This window comes from Sus scrofa, chromosome 14, assembly GCF_054392235.1.
Source record: "Sus scrofa isolate SSC_HxYL_T2T_F1_AM1 chromosome 14, Sscrofa_HxYL_maternal_Yorkshire_Landrace_v2.0, whole genome shotgun sequence".
NCBI classification, from domain to species: Eukaryota; Metazoa; Chordata; class Mammalia; order Artiodactyla; family Suidae; genus Sus; species Sus scrofa.
The window spans coordinates 6,071,004-6,092,622 of NC_139396.1; the positions used below are offsets into that span (position 1 = coordinate 6,071,004).

General features: G+C 51.1%; 1 long non-coding RNA gene across 1 annotated transcript in view; it reads left to right on the forward strand.

Annotated features, from left to right (window-relative positions):
• The first annotated feature begins 3,452 nt into the window (after positions 1-3,452).
• LOC146396265 (uncharacterized) overlaps positions 3,453-21,619 on the forward strand; it is a 90,386-nt gene continuing 72,219 nt past the window's right edge. The window contains exons 1-2 of the long non-coding RNA XR_014826598.1: positions 3,453-3,864; positions 5,191-5,311. This is a non-coding gene — a long non-coding RNA (uncharacterized LOC146396265). The remainder of the gene's footprint in view (positions 3,865-5,190; positions 5,312-21,619) is intronic.

Below are 21,619 nucleotides of genomic sequence, written 5' to 3' on the forward strand. Positions count from 1 at the left end.
TCCTCCCAGTCCATTCCTCATGCCCTGCACCCACCTGGGCAGCCTCCTGGGTGCAGGGCCTCTCTGTCAGGGGAGGGAGGGACAGAGCCTTCAGGGCCTCCTGCTCTAGGGCTCTCCCAGGCCCTGGCTGACCTGGGTCGTTTCCTCCTGGATTTCCAGGGTCACCTGGGTTTCCCCGTGCCTCCAGTCTCCCTAGTGTCAGTCCCTCCCCTGGCCACCTTTTCAGGGGAGAGTCCTTCCTCCTGCACCAGCTCCTCAGCCAGGCCCGAGAGATCCAACTCTGGTTCTGGGGAAAGCAACTCTGCCAGGAATCGGGGGTGAATGACCGCCTCCACCTGGAATGGAAGGGAGAGGCTGTGAGCAGCCTTGGCAGGTGTGCCCTGGGAGGCAGGAGGGCCTGGGGGAAACATGACTAGCAGAGGCAAATCCAGAGTTCCCCTCACAAAGGGGGAGCTTTCAAACTCCCATAGGTATTGTCTACTCTCACATAAACACACACACACACTCACAAGCAGGTGCACATGCAGACACATGGGCTCCAAAGCACAAACACATAGGCACCGAAACAGACACACAAATAGGCACCGACACAGACACACAAAGTCCTCCAAAGAGAGAGAGTGATACACACATGTACAACTTTCACATCCACATATACACATCCTATGCACCAAAGTACACTCAGACACACAGGAAGACACACAGATGTCGGGGTCAAGGACCAGAGCCTAAATCCCATTATCCTGGGCCAAAGCCAGAACTAGGGTGCTAAGAGCATCTCTCCCTGGAATCCTGGAGTCTCAGACTCCAGGCCCAGCCCACCTTGGTGTCAAAGTCCTCCTGGGAACACAGCTTGTCCACGTAGCTGAGGAGATCCGGGTCTGGGAATCAGCCGACCTCATCCTGTGGCAGCTCATATCCATCCTCTTGATATTCCATATCTGACTCCCCTGTGGCTGAGGGGCCAGGACCCACCAGTGCCTGCGGGATGTCCCCATGCTCCCTGCGAGCCTCAGGGGGAATCTCCTTGGGGGCCTTGTTCTCCAGCAGCTGCCAGGCTCTGCGTGGCCTTGGGTGGGTGTGCTGGACCCTGGGGCCATGTTTCCTTGGAGCACAGGCTGAGGCAGAGCAGGAGGAAGGGAAAGTGAGGGGACCCAGCGCCCAGAAGTTGACCCCTGAGCAGGCACAGGGGAGGGCATTGTTGTGGGGCAATGGATATGCATGTGGGAAGGGGGAGGAGCAGCCAGAGCCTCAGGTTTGGTGGGAGGCCAGATTCAAGTCAGGGACAGGTAAAAGTCAGGTGTGAGAACGTGTGGAACGTCTAATGATCAAGGGTCTCCCCACCAGCACACTTGTTAGGCAGATTTCACAGGGGCCCCTTAGACAGGGAGGAGGGTGATGAGGTTCTAAATGGACCAGGTCCACACCGCAGAGGGGTAAAGGCGGACTGAGACACCCTCGGAGGCTATCCGTGTTGAAAGACCAATGCCCCCTTTAGTGGAAAGGACCCATCTGGGAACAGGGACCAGGCCTAGGCCTCTCTTACCCGTGCCTTGACCTCCAGGGGGAAGGTGATTCACAGATGAGTGCCCCTTTTGCAGGATGTGGGTTCCTGAGGAGCCAGCTTTGGTGGAGCTGGAGGAGGCATGCCCTGTGCCCGCGTTGTGCAGGCCACGTTCCCCATGCTGATCTCATTCTCTGCCTCAAATTGCATGAACCTGGGGGTGTTGAGGGACAGGCCCCAGTGAGAAAACCACCTGGGCTCTGGAGCCCACCCAGGGCAGCAGGACCGAGGGGGTGAGGAGAGGGTGTCCTTGGGGTGTCAGGGCCCTGTGGGGTGCTGTCGCAGCAGGGAGCTGCTCTGGTGCAGGTCCAAGATCTGGGCCTCCTCCTGCCTGACCAGCCCTGGAGCTGGAGGGCATGGCCCAGCAGAGACCCAGGTCAATCTCTGGGACCAGGCTTAGGGGACACCATTTGTGATTGGTGTGTGTCCGTCTTTCCTAAGGAAACCGTCCTTGTGTGCCAACCAGCATCCAGCAGGACCCACCTTCCTCATGTTCCCTTGTGCTGGAAAGGCCCAGCCTATCCAAAAAGCCACTGCACAGCCCACGTGTCCAAGACCAGAGATCAGTCTGTCGTGTCTCCCGTATGATGACATTGCTGGTAAGTCTTGGAGCTTTTCCCTGTTAAATGTTTGAATGTAACATTTTCAACAAATCCTCCCCTCACAGGGATCACAGTCCACGTGTGCCGAATAGCATACGGAGTGCTGAGTCCTCCTCCCCCCTCTTTCCCCTGTCCACTCAGTCCTCGTTCCCACCAGGGATCAGAGACACCTGTTTCATTCACATCTTTTCAGAGATCTTTTGGGCAAGCAACTTTGAATGCCATCCGTTTGCCTTTGCAGGTAGTATTCCTTTGTCTCTGGTTGAAATGTACCATGTGCACAGGGAACTCCATCTTGGACTTGTGATGGAAAAGGTTGGGGGATAATGTGAGAAAGTGATTACATATGTATCCCATATAGATATATATGTATCATATATCATATATACATACATCTGTCTGTACGACAGGGTCCTTTGGCGACGCAGCAGAAGTAGACAAAACATTGTAAATCAACTGCAGTGGAAAACCTAACCTCTTGTAAGATCAAAGAGTTCCTCTTGAGAAAGAGTGAAAAAGGAAACGAGAAAATTAAATTGCGTCCCCGTAGACCTGAGTATCTTTCCTTTTGTTGCCTTCCTACTGATATCGTGGCTCCTCTGTTACTGGATTCATTTTTAACATGGGAGTTCCTTCATTCTCTTGAAATTCAATGTACTGAAAGGGCAGAGTGCTCAAAGCCAGCCAAAAACAATAGTAAATGTGCAGCTCCATTTGAGTTTTTCATTTCCCATACACAGTGCCTGCATTTAGCCTGACCTGTGTCCCGTGCACCATTTTGGACATATCTTTACTGCAAGTACTTTCCCTGTGTATCTGAAATTTACCTTTCCCTTGGAATCAGCATGCATCTGGCAAGACTCGCCCATAAGGGTACCATATTAGGCTACAGGGAGTGGGCAGTTCTTGAGGGGAGGAGAACTTGAAGTGGAGACCCAAAGGTGCCTTTTGGTCCAACCCAAAAGAAAATGGCAAAGGGACCCCAAATCTGCAGGCTCTTTGGATGAAATGGCAATTGGAGAGCCAAGAGATACTATTGCGTCTTTGAGCTTTATGTGGTTAAGGACAGAAGTAAGGGAGGAGAAGACACAATCTTCTCTTTCCTTATGTGAAAGAACCAGATGTGTGTGTGTGGGGTGGTCTCTTGGTTTAATTGCTTTCTCCTTTGGGGGACACACGTGCTGCCTATGGATGTTCCTAGGCTAGGAGTCACATTGGACCTGCACGAGCAGACCTCTGCCATAGCCAGAGCAATGTGGGATCCAAGCTGCATCTGGGACCTACAGCACAGCTCAGGGCAACCCCAGATCCTTATTCTACTGAAGGAGGCTGGCATGGAGTGTGCATCCTCACAGATCCTAGGGGGGTTTATGTCTGCTGAGCCATGATGGGAATTGCTGGCTTTTGTAGGTGTGAAAACATCGACTGCCCGTGATGTTGGGTGTGCCCTTTGACACAGTGCCAGCTTTTTATCCACCAATGTCCAATCTCCACGTGTCCAAACCCACTCGCATCAACGTCCTCCCCAGCAAGCCCTGCTTGAAAGCTGGTGCATTTCCTGTCTGCATCCCATACCCTTGCTCTTGAGAATCGAGGCTCGTCCTTGCCTATGGTGCTGTCTGCATGGGAATCAACGTAGCATCCCTGACACAGCCAAACGGAAACACACCTGAGGAAACGTTCAGATTGGGAGTTAAGGTCAGCTTATCACGATGCAAGTGATAGGAATGCGTATGTCCGTCTGGTGTGGTGAGAGGCGAGGTCTCGGGAACATCATCAAGGGAGGTGAGGGGTGAAACCTCCTAGGACTGCAAGCAAATCTCTTGGGAGGCAAGAGTCCCTGTGTGCAGTAGCAGAAGTACAATTCCTCCTGCTGTTAGGGTGTTGGGCAAGGAAGGAGAGGTTGAAAGGATTGTTGCAGATTGAGAAAAAGGACTTGTGTGGGTGCTTCCGAAGCTTCTTGCCCCTTGCAAAGGAACATGGACTCCAAAGAGGGTGAGAAGCTGAGGCGAGAGTATCTCCTGCAATGCCATGGTGAGCTTTGTAGGAAGAAACTCTGGATGGGGCACTGCACAACTGAGCACCATGGGAATAGGGCTCTCTATTGGAGCTTTTACACTGAAGAAACATTTCAAGGGTTTTCAAACAAGACCTTCATATGAGAAGATTGCTGAGGCCCCCTTTGTACCCAGGCATTCAGGAAGGCCAGGCATCCTTGTTGCTTCCTCCCCTTCTTCAGCCACTCCTGCAATTTGTTACAAGATTCTCACGCATAGCTCAGATGTAGTATTTGTGGGGGTTTCTTGTTTGGTTGGTTTTGAATTGTTCTTCCCCCAAGACAATGGTTTTGCTACTGTACAGCATGGTGACCCAGGTACACACACATGTACACATTCTAGTCGCTCCCATGAGCATGCTCCATCACAGGTTCCCAGTGCTACACAGCAGGATCTCATTGCTAATCCACACCGAAGCCAATCCTTTGCATCCCTTCACCCCAAGCTCCCAATCCACCACACTCCCTCCCCAGATGTCCTATTGGCATGAGTCTTCTCAGGGACACTGATACAAAAGTTGCATTGTGGAAACGAGGTGCTCCTAAATCTTCCATCATTTTTGACTGACTTTGGACTTCTGAGGGCCGCATCCATGGCATCGGGAGATTGCCAGGCGAGGGGTCCAATCAGAGCTGTGGCCCCTGGCCTATGCCAGTGCCACAGCAATGCCAGATCCCAGCCGTGATAGCAACCTACACCGCAGCTCACATCAACACCTGATCCTTAACCTACCAGGCGAGGCCAGGGATGGAACCCGCAACTTCATGGTTCCTAGTCAGATTCGGTTCTGATTCACCATGGCACGAACTCCTTCTGTTGTTCATTATTTTATACTACCTCAGAACCCTACATGCCGACATCGGAGAGGCAGAGGTTGTCAAATCAGCTGCACTGTAATTAGGGAAACCAGTCATGGAAGTGGGTGTCTCAACGTCCTTTGGACCATGACCTCTGATTGTTCCTGCAGAGAACTTCGGGGCAGGCACTGGCGGCTGAGGAGAAACATCTCTGGAGATGGATCACTAGCATCAGGAGACAGTGAACCTTCCACTCCCACATGGAAATTGAAAGGCACCGAGAGATCCCAGGTTTGTGTCTTGTGGACGTTTCACGTCTGTGCCTTGGGTGCTCTGGGTGACATCATAGAGATGTAAGGGTCTTGTGAGGTATCCTGTGGAGGAAGAAATGCTCTGATGTTGCCATGGACCAGAAAAGGGATCTGAGGGTTCAAGTATCTTTGGCGAGCATTCCCAAGTCAGGTGGGTATGTTGAATCTGCTGCTACTTCTTTGTGGGTGGATGGCCACCTGAACTTCCATGATGTCGTGCCAGACGTAGCGAGGGTGAGGAATAGTGTTCCCAAAGTACCTGCTGTCTTGTGACTGGCCAAGAGGGTCAAGTTCAGCTCACACACAGCCTAAGGGCATGAATGTGCTTAGGCATGAATATGCTTAGGCTGGATCTGTGCAAACACTTGTATGGGGAACCTATCTAAATGCATGGGTTTCACCAATGCACTGCTGTCTTGTGACTGGCCAAGAGGGTCAAGTTTAGCTCACCAGCATAACCAGGACAACCAGAACCGTACAAAGGAGACACACCTGTGCACCAACCTTTATTGAACAAGCTCCATGTATTAAAGAAAGACATGAAGAACAAACATGCGTGGAGAATCGAGGCATTTGGAAATTCTCTAGGCATGGCGACAGGAGCACCATCTCTGAAGAGAGGTTCCCAGATCTCCAATTGCGTGCTAGAATGGTTCTTTAATGGATCCATCCAATTTGCTAGGGGAAAGACCCTTCTCTTTCTAGACGAGCAAATCCCAACCCAAAGAGTCCACACAGCCTAAGGTACTGTGGCCCAAAGGGCATGAATGTCCTTGGCCCACTTTGAGGATTCTGTGCTTAGGCTGGATCTCTGCAAACTCTTGTATGGGGATCCTATCTAAATGCATGGGTTTCACCGATGCAGTGTGACCGTGGGGGCTCATCTCCCAAGAGATAGGGTTTAAGAAGAGATGGCCACAGAAGCTCCCAGGGAGAAGACAGGAAGACAACACCAGAGAGCTTTCCAGCGAATGCAAATCCTCCATGACATTCCTGTCTTGGAGGGAGCTCCTGGGCCAGCTCTTCTGATGCTTCCTTCCCTCCCTCCTCTTCCCACCTGTCCCCTGCTGACTGAGCTGTTGTGCACAGAGACTCCCATCCTCCAACCGCTCCTAGTGTCTGTTGAGGAGGGTCCGCTTGGGTAGTCAGTAGTGCACGTGGGAGCAAAGAGGGTGGTTTCCCAAGGGGTGGCCTGCTTGAGGGTGGGGCCCGTCCTGGTGGCCTTTAGCATTCATTCCATGACAGCCCTGCTAAGGAATATGGGGACTCTTCAGCCATTGGGTGTGACCGCTCTGTGCTCTTGTGCACGCTGCAGACTCCTTGTGCCCTCCTCCATGTGGGTTCATGCCCGCATGGAGCTCAGGTCCGGAGCAGTGTTTCCACCACAGCTTTTAGCAGCACTGTGGATCAGGCTGCTGGGAGACTTGAGGGACTGTGGGGCCTATGGAGGCAGGGGGCTAAAGTGTGTGAGTGATTAAAATGGGTGGCATTCCAGTGTGCCTGCCGTTCCAAAGCGTAGGAAAGCTCGAAGGAAGAATTTCCAATTTGAAAACCCTCATGGGGTTCACAAGAAGTAGCTCAGGGCACGGGAAAAGGAGTGAAGATGTACCATCCAGGCTGCTAGTTTCACTGGTGTCTTCCTTTTTCACATTCCAATGTCGGTCAGCACTTCTGTTCAAACGGCATGCTTGGGTCTCTGTTGGGGGCAGCCTTGCTGAATGTAGTGCTGACCACCTAGTTGTAGTCCGATGTAAATCGTGATGGATTTGCAAGCCTAGGGGGGATTGGTACAAGGCCACCTGGTTGTCGGGAATCTGGTAATCCGTCAAAGGTGAGGGTTGGTTGGGTTTTGTCTATGGATATGTGTGTAAGGGGAGATCATGCCTGTGTTTGGGTGAGCGTTTGTCTTTGGAGGGTGCTGAGATGTAACAGAGGCATAGTCCAGGAGCTGGCGTTTAGGTGTTTGTAAGTTGGTGTTCAGGGGCCTATTTTTCATGGATGTTTTCCGCCATGAATTTGGGGATTGTGTGTCTCCTGGTGGACTTAGTAGGATTATCTGCCTAGGCTTCAGGGCGATGTTAGGGAAGTCCAGGGGCCGATCTGTGTATTTGTACCTTTGGGGCCTGTAGTGAAACTTCGTGGTTGGGACTTGACCCCAGCCAAAATTGAGAGTGGGACTGGGAATCTACGTTGCCCTCAGCTTGGCACCTGAATCCAGGATCCCAGGTTCAGAGAGGATTCGAGCGCACAGACTTCTTCTTTTTGGTGGCATCTGCCCCATGTGGAGTTTCCCCGTCCACAGACGGAGTGCCACAGCAGCAATCGGGACCACTGCAGTGAACACTCAGAATCCTTAGCCTTCCGTGCCACAAAGGAACGCCTCGACCTGCTCAAACCCACTGTCTTTGCACTGTCAGACCCCTCACCAGGTGTCAGGATTTGATGAAGCTCTGGTTCTTCTGCTTCGTGGCAGGAAGAATTTGGCAGGAAGCGAAGCCCCAGGTAAAGAGTGAGTTTAGGAGCATAAGACCCTGGGGGGAGATACGCGTAAGCTGGCCAGGGAGCAGAGCAGCCCCAAGAACCAAGAGAGCTACATTTCTAGAATCCAAGGCCCAGTGGGGAGGGGAGAAGACTGCCTTCTTCCTCATTGGAGGGTGGATATCAAGGCTTCCATCTCCAGCTCCTCCTTGTGCCCTATATGGATGGTGTGCCCTGGGCTGTCACAGTGCTTGTTCAAATCGGTGTGTATTCCCAGGCATTTGGTCATATATCAACTGGGGTAATTCATCTCAGGTTTCCATCTCCTGTCCTCTTTTACCTAGGCATGTCCCCTCTCCCCTGTGTTTCTGTCTGGGTGAGGTGCAGAAATGCTCCTTGTCCAGGACTCTTCTCTCCTTGACCTCATGCAGCAGGACTCGATCTCCACATCTGTTGTCTTGTGCTTGAACTCTTGGGGGTTGTGTCTTGAGCGTGTCTGGCACTTGGATGCATCTGGTCTTCCTTCAAGTCGGGTAAGTCATGGCTGGGTTCCTTTTCTTGAGTGATCATCAGCTTTAGACCATTTCGAAGACCCCTTGAAAGCTTGTCTTTAACCCATCCCCCGTGGGCGGTTTCTGCTCTTTAAGGATCCTCCTCTGCCCTTCCCTTTAGGATGATTATTTGTGTGTTCATGGCCTGTCATATGGCTCTTTGCTTTTTTGTGTGTAGCACATGTTCCAGAGCTGTGCATGTGTCTTTTGATGTGTAGAGGGCGAGTCGGCCTATCTTCTGGGACAGGTGAATGCTATATAGGTCGGGGTGCCGTATTGGTATGCTTCTGGATTCTGCATGCTGGAAGAGTGCATGCCCTTGGATGGAGCCTTGGGGAGTGTGGGTTTATGGATATGCCGAGAGTGTGTTATATGCGTGTTTGGAGGAAAGGACGTAGGGTGCTAGGTTTGCACTTGTGTCGTGTACTGAGTAATTGCGGGTCTGCTTGGGTGTTTTGGAGAGTTGTGTGTAGAATGCGTTTGAGTGTGTATTCCAGGGGCATGGGCATTTGGAGGCATATTCGCTGGGGCTATGCCCTTGTAGTTTTCAGGAGGGACATGTTAGGCTTATATATGTGGGGACGTGGGGAAGTGTGTGTCTGCTGGAGAGATGAGGTTCTGTGTTTCTACAGGGGCGTGGGAGACGTGCATTTCTTGGTGTGAGAAATATGTGCTGTGGTTATGTGTTACGAGTTTGCAGATGGATGAGCTGGGTCCTAGGATCATTGGATATGTGGAAGTCATTTCCTCTGTGGTTTGCTGGCGATAGGTCCATGTGTCCTACGTGTGTCTACTCGTTTGTGTGTCTATCACCAGGTGCACCAATGACCAGGTTGTGTTCCTATGGTATGGAGGTGTTGGGAGTGTGCCACGTTGCTTCTTGGCAGAATGCCGAGGTGTTTCTACAGGTCCTAGGTACGAAGAGATGGTGTGTCCACATTGAGGGTGAGGGCTGAAATACATATGCAGTTGACACCAACACAGGTGCAGTGTCCTGGCAGGGCGGTTGTCTTCTGGAGAGGTGGCACCATGTCTAGTGTTTGGGGCATCTGTATGTTCAAGGGTTGGGAATATTTGTCTGTGTGTGTCCATAGGTGTTTGAGACGTGTACCTGTGTATTGGTACGTGTAGGCGGATTGCGGCTGTGTGTGTATTTGAGGTCCTGGGGCTTCTGTAGTATGTATTTGGAGGGATGTCAGAGGTAGGTGTGTGTATTTGGAAACAAAGAAATCTCATAGGCGATGTGTGTGTGTTCTGGAATCCTGGCCTAGAAGTACTGTAGGGCTGTGGCCTTGCCTATGGGCTGTGCGTGAGGCGACTGTGTAGGAGCTGGTGGTAGTGAGCCTGTATACGAGGTAGTCATTGTGTACCACTGGTCGGTGTTTGTGTTCAGGCCCCTGTTGGGTATGTGCATGTGAAGACCTCAGGTGGTCTAGTTTTGTTTGTGGGGAAGTGGGTGGAGTTGGGGGTTGGCCTTTTCTTGTCTTTTCAGGGCAGACCCATGGCATTTGGAAATGCCCTGGCTATGGTGGAATTGGCGCTGCAGCTGCAGCTGCCAGCCACGGCCACAGAAAGGCCAGATCTGAGGTGCATATGGGACCTGCTCCATATCTGAAGGCAATCCTGGATCCAGGGATTGCACCTGCCTTTTCTCCTATACGGGTCAGGTTCATTCCAGTGTTGCCCCGACGGGAATGCCTGCTGGAAGTTTTTTCCTCACAACGTCATTTTCAGTTCTTGGCATCAGCCCAGTCATCTTTTCTAGGTCATCGGAGTTTAGTCTTGGCAGATTGTACTTTGCTAGGGAGGTGTCCATTTCGTCTAGGAAGTCTGTTTTCTTGGCATAGAGTTGCTTTTAGTAGTCTCTTCTGATCCTCTGTATTCTGGGATGTCCATTGGAAGCTGGTGTGCATTTTGATGGTTATTGATTTGAGTCCACTCTTTTTTCCCTGATGAGTCTGGCTAAGGGTTTATCCATATGGTGGATGTATTCAAAGAAGCAGTTGTAGCTGCATTGATCTTTCCGATGGTTTTCTTCGCTGCTCTTTCCTTTCTGCTCTGATCATTAGGATGTCTTTCCTTGTGTTTGTCTTTCTCTGGTTGCTTTGGGCATAAGGCCAGGTTGTTTGTTGGTGGTTTTCCTTGTTGGCTGAGGTAGGCTTGTATTGCTGGAAAGGTCCCTCTTCGATCTGCCTTTGCTGCATCCCATAGGCTTTGGATTGTTATGTCTTTGGTGTCACTTGCTTCTTGGGATCTTCAGATTTCCTCTTTGGTTTCTCCAGCACTCCCTTGGTTGTTGAGTAGCATGTTGTCGAGTTTCCGGGCGTTGGTGTTTGTTGCCATTGTTTTCTTGGTGGTTGATTTCGAGCCTCATAGCGTTGGGTTCATACAAGCTGTGGGATAGGATTTCCATTTCCTTCCATGTACAGTGGCTTGCTTGGTGACGCAGCATGTGATCGGTCCTAGGGAATGTCGGGTGTGCCCTTGAGAGGAGTGTGTATCCTGCTTCATTGGGATGGAAAGCGCTCTACCTATGGAGGAAGTGCCCTGTGGTCCAATGCATTATTGAAGGCCTGGTTCCCTTGTTGATTTTATGTCTGGAGGACCCGTACGTTGATGGGAGTCGGGTGGGAAGGCCCCCTGCTCTGACTGTGTTAGTGTCCATTTCTCCTTTTACGGTTGTAGCAGTTGCCTTCTACATTGCGGGGATCCTGTATTGGGTGCATATAGGTTTCCAATTCCCATCTCCTCTCCTTGGATTGATCCTTGACCGTTACGTAATGACCTTCGTTGTGTCTTATTAATATGCTTTATTTGAAGGTCTCTTTTGTGTGATGGGGGTGTTTCTACTCCGTCTCTCTTTTAATTCCCACGCACGAGGAATATTTTCTTGCATCCTCTCACTTTCAATTTGTATATGTCCCTCAAACTGAAGGGGGTCTCTTGAAGACAGCAGGTCTACCTATCTGTCTATCCCTCTACCTATCTGGATCGAGATCGAGATGGAGATCGAGATGGAGAACGAGACGGAGCTCTCGATCTAGACCCAGAGAGAAGGAGATGCGTCTTCTTTTTGTATGCATGCAGCCAGTCGATGTCTTTCGGTTGGGGCATTTTGTGCATTTGCATTGAAGGTGCTTCTTGATCTGTATGTTCTTATGGCCATGTTATTAGCTGTGTCAGATTGGGTTTTGTTGGTCTTTTCCCGTCCTCCCTTGTTCTCTGCTCTTGTGGTTTGATGACTGCCTCTAGTGGGGTGTTTGTTGGGTGTTTTTTGATTGTTATTTCCCCGAGACAATTTTTTCCACTGCCCAGCATTGTGACCCAGTTCCCCATACATGTATAATTCGTCTTTGTGCCATTATCATGCTCCATCATAAGTGATTCGACCTCGTCCTCAGTGCTACACAGCAGGATCTCCTTGCTAATCCCTTCCAAAAGCAGTCGTTTGCATCCAATAACCCCAAGCTCCCCATCCATCCCACTCCCTCCCCTCGCTCTAGGCAACCACAAGTCTATTCTCCAAGTGCATGAGTTCCTTTAGGTGGAAAGGTTCCTTTGGGCTGTATATGAGACTCCTCATATGAGTGATGTCGTATGGTAGTCGTCCTTCTCTTTCGGACTTCCTTCACTCAGGATGAGAGGGTCTCGTTCCACCCATGTTGCTGCAGATGGCATTAGGGTGCTCTGTTTTATGGCGCAGGAGTATTTCATTGTGTGTATATAACGCTTCTTCTTTGGCTCTTAATTGTTATTTCCCCGATACAATCTTGTTTTCTACTGTACAACGTGGTGACCCAGTTACACATACCTGTAGGCATTCTATGTTCTCACATTATCATGCTCCGTCAAACATGACTAGACAATGTACCCAGCGCTACACAGCAGGATCTCATTGCTAATCCATTCCCAAGGCAATAGTGGGCAGGCATTAACCCCAAGCTCCCCATCCACCCCACTCCCTCCCCCTCCCCTCCCCCTTGGCCACCACAAGCCTATTCTGCAAGTCCATGAGTTGCTTTTCTGTGGAAAGGTTCATTTGTGCCGTATATGAGATTCCAGATATAAGTGTGTGGTATCCTCTTCTGGAATGGATCCCTTAACCGTGAACTAGTGTCCTTCTTTGCCTTTCTCGATGGCCTTCGTTTTAAAGGCGATTTTGTTGGATATGAGCAGCGCTACTCCTGATCTCCTGTCTTGTCCATTGGCATGAAATATCTTTTCACATCCCCTCCCTTTCAATCTATACGTGTCCTTTGCCCTCGGGTGAGCTTGTCTAGGCAGCAGATTGAAGGTTTTTGCTTTGGTACCCAATCTGGCACTCTGTGTCTTTTGATGGCAGCATTCGGTCCCGGAACAATTCAGGTGGTCATTGATAGATGTTTCTTGATTGCCATTTGAAGCCTTGTTTTCAGGTTGAGTCTATGTTTCTCTTTTCTTCTTTCTTTTCCTTTGAGTGAATGGGTTCCGTTGATTCTCTGCTGGAGTCCTTTCCTTTTCAGATTTTTGAATGTAGTGGTGGCTTTTGGGTTGGGGTTGCTCTGTTTTGTTGTTATGTTAACCCCTTCGTATGTCTGCTCACTTTAGCCTGACCGTTACATAAAACCAAATCGTCATTGAAACAAGACAAAGGATCTACATTTTCTTCCATTCCTCGCCCTCATTGTATGATTTGATGTAGTTTATTTCATTTTATGTTTTTGACATCTTCATGGTTAGATCTGTACGCTGGCTTCTCTAAGTCACTGCTTTCCAATGGTTTTTTTCTTTTTTCTTTTTTTGAATTGGAGAAGCCTTAGAGTATTTCTTTCAGAATGGGTTTTGTATTGCAGTACTCTTTCAGTGTTGGTTTGTTGGAGAAATTCTTGATTTCCCCTTCGATTTGAAATGATAGTCTTGCTGGATAGGGTATTTGGAGGAGGCAGATTATTTGTTCTTTCTTTCAGTGCTTTCAAAGGGACTCGCCACCCCCTTCTGGCCTGGAGTGTTTCTGTAGAGAAAACTGCTGATAACCTTATTGGGGTTCCCTCATCATGAATGCCTTGCTTTTCTCTTGCTGCCTTTGGCCTCCTCCCTTTCTGTTTACCTTTGGCCATACTGATCAGAATAGGTCTTGCTGCGTGCCTGTTTGGGTTCAACTTGTTTGGGGCTCTCTGTCCTTCCCGTATCTTGCTATCACTCTCCTGCACTTGTTGCTTTAAAACCTCGATTGCAGGACTCCCTGTCGTGGTGCCCTGGAAACTGGCAATGGCCCCTGCCCCTCTCCCCCAGCCACAAGGACCAGACCCTCCCTTTGGCTGATGACATGAGGAGATTTCCCACCAGATGGCCCAGCCCTGAGCGCACTAACTCTAGGAAGTCCCAGCCACTCTGTTTCTAAGCCCCACTGACCCCCTGAGCAAGACCGGCTGCCTCCAACAGGCCTGGGTATGGGCATCTTCTGAAAAGGCTCAACCAAGACCTTGAGAGAACACCAGACGTCTAAAGGAATGAGAAAGGAAGAGGGTCCCGGTTAGGGGTGTGCTGGTGCAGCCCAGGGCCTTGCCAGAGCTGAGGTCTGCAGGGGCTTGAGCTGGCCAGGCTCCACTCCCACACCAGCTCTCTTGGGCCCTGTTGGTACCTATGTCCCTTCTCGGCCTTGGACAGTGCCTTCTTCTGGACCTCCAGGGGTTCTCCAGGCACAGAGGCCCATCTGCTGATAGATTGAAACCTGTGATTGTCCTGAGGGTCAGTCAGGAGCTTCCTCCATCAGGACGCCCGTGCCTGCCTGCATGGCTTACACAGGCTCATCAGCCATGGGATGCCAGGCTTTGGAACTTCCCAGAAGTACAACTGAGTGACCGTGCATGGCAGAGACTCCTCTGACCTAGCTCTGTTGCTTGCAGCCTAAGTCCCCTGTCCTCCGGAGGGAGGTCCCAGGGGGGTGCCCTCATCTGTGACCTCCCTTTTTCAGGGTGTCTCGTGGGGATGGCCCGCTGGGGCTTAGACGGCTGACACGCCCCCTACCCCAGCATCTTCACCAATATCACCTGCTTCTCCCATGGGACCGATGAGATCCAGAAGCACATGCCTCTCCCTGAGCCCACGGTCCCTCCTCCTCACACCCAGGTCCCATCGCAGTCTCTGCAGGCTGCTGGCTCTCCTGGGCCTGGCACAGGCTTTGTGCCCCCAGAGACTGGCCCCTGCTGCTGTCCATGCTCGAGGTCCTGCAGCAGGCCTGGTGCAGACCCCCCAAGCTCCTGTGCTCCTGTCTCTGCCTCAGACTCCAGTCTCCATTTGGCAAACAGCCACCCCTCCCCCACCAGCTCCATCAGCTTTCCAGGGCCCCATCTTGGCCTTCCTGTGCCACAGTGGCCACCCCACAAACCAAGCCTGCAATCTCCAATAACCAAAAGGAAAGTCTCCTCCTGCTGCTGCCTTGGGGCCCTACGGCCCCTCCTGTCGTCCGTCCTTCCTTCTTCTGTTGGGGTCCTCCATCTGACTCCCTGGACAAGGGGAGAGGACATGAGAGGGAGAGTGTCCCAGGAGGAAGGTAGGAGTGGGGATGCTGGTGGAGCCCAGCTGGGGGCAGAGAGGGTGTCTTCCCTTGAGACTCCTTCCTGCCCTGGGAGTGCCCAGGCCTTCAGAGGGAATCGGTCAGCTCCAGCTGCCATCACCAATCCCATGGGCAATGGGGCTTGAATAACAAGAATGTATCAACTCACCGTTTCGGAGCCCAGCCTTCTGAGATCCCGGTATAAACCAGCTGGGTTGGCCCTGAGGCTTCTCTCCTTGGATTTCAGATGCCCATCTCTGGCCTGCGCCCTCATATCAGCTCCCTCTGTGGGACTCAGGGTCTAAATTTGCCCTTTCTATAGGGGCACCCATCCTATTGTATTAGGGGCCACCTTAGTGACCTGATTTCAGCTCTTTCTGTACAAACTCTGCTGCAGGGCTTGCGGGGGTGTTGCCCTGGAACTGAACCCGAGAAGGAACCAGGAGTGTTCAGGTTCGATCCCTGGCCTCGCTCAGGAAGGGAAGGATCCAATGTGGCCATGAGCTGAGGTGTAGGTCTCAGACCCGGCTTGGATGTGGCATTGCGGTGGCTGTGGTGTAGGCCGGCTGCCAAAGCTCCGATCGATCGATGGATCGTTCGGATGCCAAGCCCGAGAACTTCCATATGCCGCCACAGCAGCCCCATCCAAACAAACAAGCATAGGCAATGGAAAGACAAAGAAAAGACTGCTCCACCTAAGGTCATGTTCGGAGGTCCTGGGGGAGAAGACTTCCACATATGAACTTCGGGTAATAGAGCTGTAGCCCCTTTTGGCAGGTGTCTCCAGTTCCAGGGATGAAGGGTCTTTTGGAAAGTAAAGGAACATCAGTCCTGGGGTTGGGATGAAGGAGGATCGACTCCCCAAAGTGAGGGGGGGACGTTTCCAGAGTGCAGGGCACTCGAGCCGGATCAGAGCCCATGACCCAAGGCCATGGGGCAGGGGGTTCCAGCCCGTGGCATATAAGGCTGTTGAAGGAACGGAGTCTAGGCGACAGAGAGGGAAGCTGAGAGAGGAGCTCCAGCGCCAGGCTGTGAGATGAGGTCCAGGCCTCACAGCACTCTGCTCCTACATTGGATTCCCAGCACCCTCTTTCAGCACGCCCACGGCCCCGCTCTCCATAGCCTGAAGGGGAACAACTCACTGCCCACCTTTCTGGCCCCCACCCCCACATGAACACCTGCCTTCGGTCCAAGGGCCCCAGCCAGCCTGGCCCAAGGGGTCCACAACTCCAGCACTTGGAGCCTGATGTCTCCTTTTCGGCTTAGCTGTCTCGGGCCAACCCGAGGGAGTTCCTGGAAGCAGTGTTGTTGCAATCCTTCCTGCCCTCTGCCTGACCCAGTGTTCTCATGTAGCCAGCAGGATCCCGGGAAGCCTCACAGTGGACCCAGCCTTCAGGACTCACAGTGCTATGGTGGGTGACCTATCTCTTCCTAACGTTTGCCCATTTTCTGGTGGAATAGGTCCCGCTGTTATGGTCGTGTCTTGGCAGTGCCTTATTCCCTCGAGACACCAGACTTGGGTCAGATGTGTGGTTGGCAGGTAGTTTCTCCAAACCTGTAGCTTCTTTTCAGCTAGGAAAATATTTCCATGTGATGAGGTCCGTTTTCTGTCTGGGGTAGGGTTTTGGCTGTCATGGGGAAGAACGCTTATCTTTTCATTGTTGCTGATGTTGTTGTTGCCTATTCCAGCGGTATTGATGTACTTATCTTCCGTTTGATTGAAAGGACAGTGAGGTACCATGTTGTGCTATTTCCTGCTGTGTCGCAAAGTGATTCGGTCATACATACACACACACCCCTTCTCCCTCAGATTCTATGCCCATATCGACTATCACTAACTGTGGGCTAGAGTTCCCTGGGCTCTACCACAGGTTCCTGTTGGCCGGTCATTCCATGTACTCCGTGTGCAGAAGCCAGTCCCAAACCCCCAGTCCCTCCTGCCCCGGACTTGGCTCCTTTGGTACCCATCGGGTTATCCAAGGCTGGGAGTCTGTTTCTGTTCCGTGCACACGTTCATTTGTGTCCTCTCTTTCGGTTCCACTTAGAAGTGGTATCATACGATGTTTGTCTTTCCCTGTCCACCTTCACTTAGGATGATAATTTCCAGGTCCATCCTTGCTGCTGCAGCGTTCATGATTCCATTCTCTTGTATGATTGTGTGATGTCCCCCCGTACATATGAACCTCATCCTCTTTATCCATGCCTCGGCCGATGGACATTTAGCTTGCTCCCTTGTCTTGGCTATTGGAAATGGTGCTTCAGTGGACATTGGGGTGCATGTATGTTTTGAAGGGCCTTTCTTTCCTTTTGATGAAGTCCAACTTTCTGTTCTTTCCTTCCCTTTTGGGATAATGTTTTTCTTGTCATGTGGAAGACCCCTTTGCCAAGCCTGAGGACCCAGAGGTTTGCTCCAATTGTTTTTTCTTAGGTGTGGTAAACGTTGCATCGTTTGTATTTATACACATTTTACATTTGCACTGAATGTTCCATGATGAGTTCATTTTCGTATCGGATAAAAACCCTATCCCTATTCCATTCTACTGCCCTTGAGCTTCCGTATTAGAACATCCCAGGTTGGTGTATTGCTATGGATCTATTTCTGCATTCTCTATCTGTACACTGAACTCTGTCTGCCTCTATCCCGCCAGCAATGCCAAGCTGCCTTCCATAGAGCGTTCTCATAAGCCGAATCACCTCGCACTTTAATGTGCTTTCTCGAAATTATGTTTGATGTTCTGGCTCCGTTATCTTTTCTTTATCCATTTTAGAATAATTTCATCCATGTGGGCCAAAAAGAAAAAATAAAAAAAAACACTTCTGTTGGAATTTGGCCGTATTCTGTGTTGAGTCTTCCCATCCATGCGTATAATAGGTGTCCGCATTATTGTAGGCCTTGTTTCATTTTATCATACAGATGCTCTATCCCAAATATGTATCCCCGGATTTCCCATTGTGGCTCAGTTTGGGATGAACCTGAAAGAGTGTCCAGGAGGATGTGGGTTCAATCCCTGACCTGGCTCAGTGGGATGAGGGTCCAGTGGTGCCACCAGCGGCAGTGTGGCTTGGACCTGGTGTTGGTGGGGCTTTGCTGTAGGCTGGTAGCTGTAGCTCCAGGTTGACCCCCTTGCCTGGGACCTTCCATATGCCGTGGGTGCAGCCATAGAATGACCGATGGAACCAAATGCTTCAAGGTTTTGGCAAGTCTTGTGTATTGCATGGTGTTTTTCATTTTGGTGCCATGTTCTTTTGTGGGATTTACACACATGATGAAGGTGTTTGTGTGGACCTAGTATACTGAGACTTTGATAAAGTGACCTCCATCTCTGCCGTGTGCCTTGGAGATTCGGTGGGCCTTCCCATGGAGGTAGCCTTGCTATCCATGAGCATGGAGAATTATGTTTGTGCCTGTCTCATCTGTAGGTCTTTCTTTGTTTTTCCTGCCATGCTGCCCTGGCTCGTAGCTACAGTACTAAGTAGAAAAGGAGAAATGAGAAAGAACTTTCTGACCTGTTTTGGATGGAGGAGGAAGACGTTCATTCTTTCGCCATCACGCAGGAGGCTTGGTGTAGCTTTTTGTCGAGATGTTCTTTACGGGGTTCAAGGAGTGTCCTTCTCTTCCTAGACTTCTGAGCGTTTCTTACATGAATGGGCGTGGCACATGTTCTGCAAGCGCCATTGTGACCATGTAGGTTTTCCTCAGTAATGTCTTCATGCAGCCTATAAAGTTGATGGTTGTGCATAGTAAGCCAAGCTAGTGTTCCTTGGCTAGAGTCCGTCTGAACATAGGGTATTGTCGTGAGCTTCTTTGTTCCTGCGTTTGCTGTATTTTGTGATTTGTATTTTCTCAATGCCTTGTGTGAAAACGAGGGTTGTTGATGGGCAACCTGGCATCTTTTGTATTCTATAAGCATTTCATGCCATTTGCTTCGCTCTTAACACCAGTTTGTCTGGATCCTACCACCTGTTAGGTACTGCACGTTCCTTTGCCTACCGTTCTATATATTTTCCAAGTTCTCCTGGAGAGGCCTCTTTGAGCATGGAGTCGTTCGAAGGGTGCATCTCCATGTCCACATATCTGGAGGCTTCCTTTCTTCTCATTCTCGTTGTTCTGCAATGGACAGCATATGCTTTGGACCCAGTGGAGTGAAATGCAGTGGCTCTTTGTTTCCTTATCGTAGAGGTTCTCCAAACATCCCAGGCAGGAACGGCTCCAATATGACTGTGACAGAGGAGTTCTCTGCCTATTTCCCTTACACTGTAACCATAAGGGGATTACCTGAACATGGAAATGCCAGGCTTCTGAAGATGTGTCTGACAGGGCCAGTTCACAGCCACCCCTGCCCATTGTTGTCTGGATCAGCTTACAAGTGGAGAGAGAGCCAGGGTTCAGGAGGGGGCCCAGATGCAGCGCTCTGATGCTTTCTATGGCCGTGGTCCCATGTGGGCATTGGCTACCACCAGAAGGCTGACATGCAGGAGCCGGGTGCAGTCCCTGGCAGGGGGATCAGCACTCCCAGTGGGCAAAGCTCCAGCCTCTCTCCTACTGCCCAGGGCAATTCTGAGCTGTGGGCGCTGCCACCAGGCTCTGAAGGCCAATGACAGAGGCACCAGGAGGCACTCCCCAGCACTGTCAGCCACAGTCCCTGGCTGTTGGCAGGGACTGTGATGGCCCAAGGAAGAAGGCCCACCTCCCAGCTGCAGGGAGGTGGTCTTGAGCAAGTCAGAACTGCCCTTTCTCATCTTCAGCAAGCAACATTTCCATCCCTGCCTGTTGCTTCCTCCCAACCCATGCGGTTGCCAGTCTTTCTTTGTCAAACCTCTTCCAAAGCACTTCGTGAAAGGAAGGGCATCCTTACCCTGACTGACTGAGAAGTACCTCTTGGAAATAAGCAAGTTTCCCCTCACCCAAGACTCTTAGCTCCTTCCAAGGACCATCCTTGCTCTCTCCTGCATGCTGCTGAGTAGCAAAATGTTGGGGACCCAGAACTCCTCCAATGAGTGGTATGCTAGCACTAGCTTCTGTGACAACAGGAAGCTCCTCCCCCCCAGGTAGAGGCAGTCAGGAGACCGTAGGTGATGGCTCTGTGCTCTGTGCCCCCTTGAAACCCTTTGCATCCCTGCCATCTGAGGAAGGAAGGCAGTGCCTGGGAAATCACCCTGGTAACAGATGCGTCACTTGGCCTGTCTGGCAAGAGGTCACCTGTGAGCCAGAGGGCCCGAATCCCCTCTGGAACACACTGCTGCATCCCCACCACCCAAACAGGCCCTTCCAATAAGGCACGATGGCCTGGCCGTTGGAATGGCTGGACACTGAAGGTATGCGGTCTGTGACTGGGACACAGGGGACTCGGTGCCTTGGTCTTGGGGACACATGGCATTGCAAAGGCAGAACCCAGGCCAGGGGCCCCACATCCTAAGTCAAATGGATTTCCTCAGCCAATGGTTTGACTCCGCCTTGAGGGGTTTGGAGATGAGCCTTTCCCCGGTATCAGAGGGTCAGCTTCCCCTTGGTGTCTGTCATAGACAAAGAGTGTCCAGCCACTGTCTCTGTCTCACACAAGCTGCACCAATCCAGCCCCTGAAATTGGGAAGCTCCTTCACCCACCCTGGGCATGGCGGCCATTTCTGTGATGCAGTGAATGTGCCATCCATTAATCCACTGTTTCCTTTTTGGTTGGAGGGATGCGTGGATAGATGGAGTCTCTGATTGGCATTGGAGGGCCCCACCTGCAGCATAGGGAAGTTCCCCGACTCGGGGTCGAATCAGAGCTGGCATTGCTGTTCTACGCTACAGCCACAGCAATGCCAGATCCAAGCCACATCCATAGCCCACACCACAGCTCAAGGCAATGCTGGATTGCTTAACCCACTGCACAAGGCCAGGGCTCAAACCCACGTACTCATGGATAGCAGTCAGATTCTTCATCTTCTGAGCCATAATGGGAACTCCCTAAAATACTATTTGGTGATGGTCTGTACATCTTTCCTTTCTGCAAATTCTATTGCATTCTTTTCTTTTCCATTTTGAGTCAGCTGCATTGGGGCCTGTGGGCTGTTCCAGGCCAGGGGTCGAGTCCAAGCTGCACCTGCTGGCCTATGGCACAGCCACAGCAATACAGGATCTGAGGCATGTCTCATACCTACACCACAGCTGACGGCAATGCCAGAACCTTAGCCCAGTAAGCCATGCCATGTCTCATCCCCGCGTCCCCATGGATCCTAATCAGTGTCCTTAGAGCCGAGCCACACGAACTCCTGCTCTTTCACGTTTTAATGGATTGAAAAGCATGAGTGAATGGCTCACTTTAAGTGTGCCTGCACTTGGCATTAATCCTAGATTTTTGGCGTTTGGGGCATTTTGCTTTTTCTTTTTTTTGTTTGCTTGTTTTTTATTTTGTAAGTGTTGGCTGCCCCTGTGGCACACAGACGTTCCCAGGGACAACCCAAGATCCTTAACCCTCCTCACCCCAATCGAAAACTTATCCCTGATCACGTAAAGTCCCAGGTCTTCTTGTATCAAAAGCTCCATGGGGGTGGAAGCCAGTGGGCTGGTGAGGTTGGGAACGCTGAGCTTCACATGATGGAACCTCCCCCAAGCCAATCACAGGTCATGAGATTACAGTCACTCACTCCCTCCTTTGTTTTGTCCTCACTGGGACTAAGAGGCCGCTGCCTCCACCATTTAGCACATGGCAATAATCCCACCAAGACGATAGGATGGTCC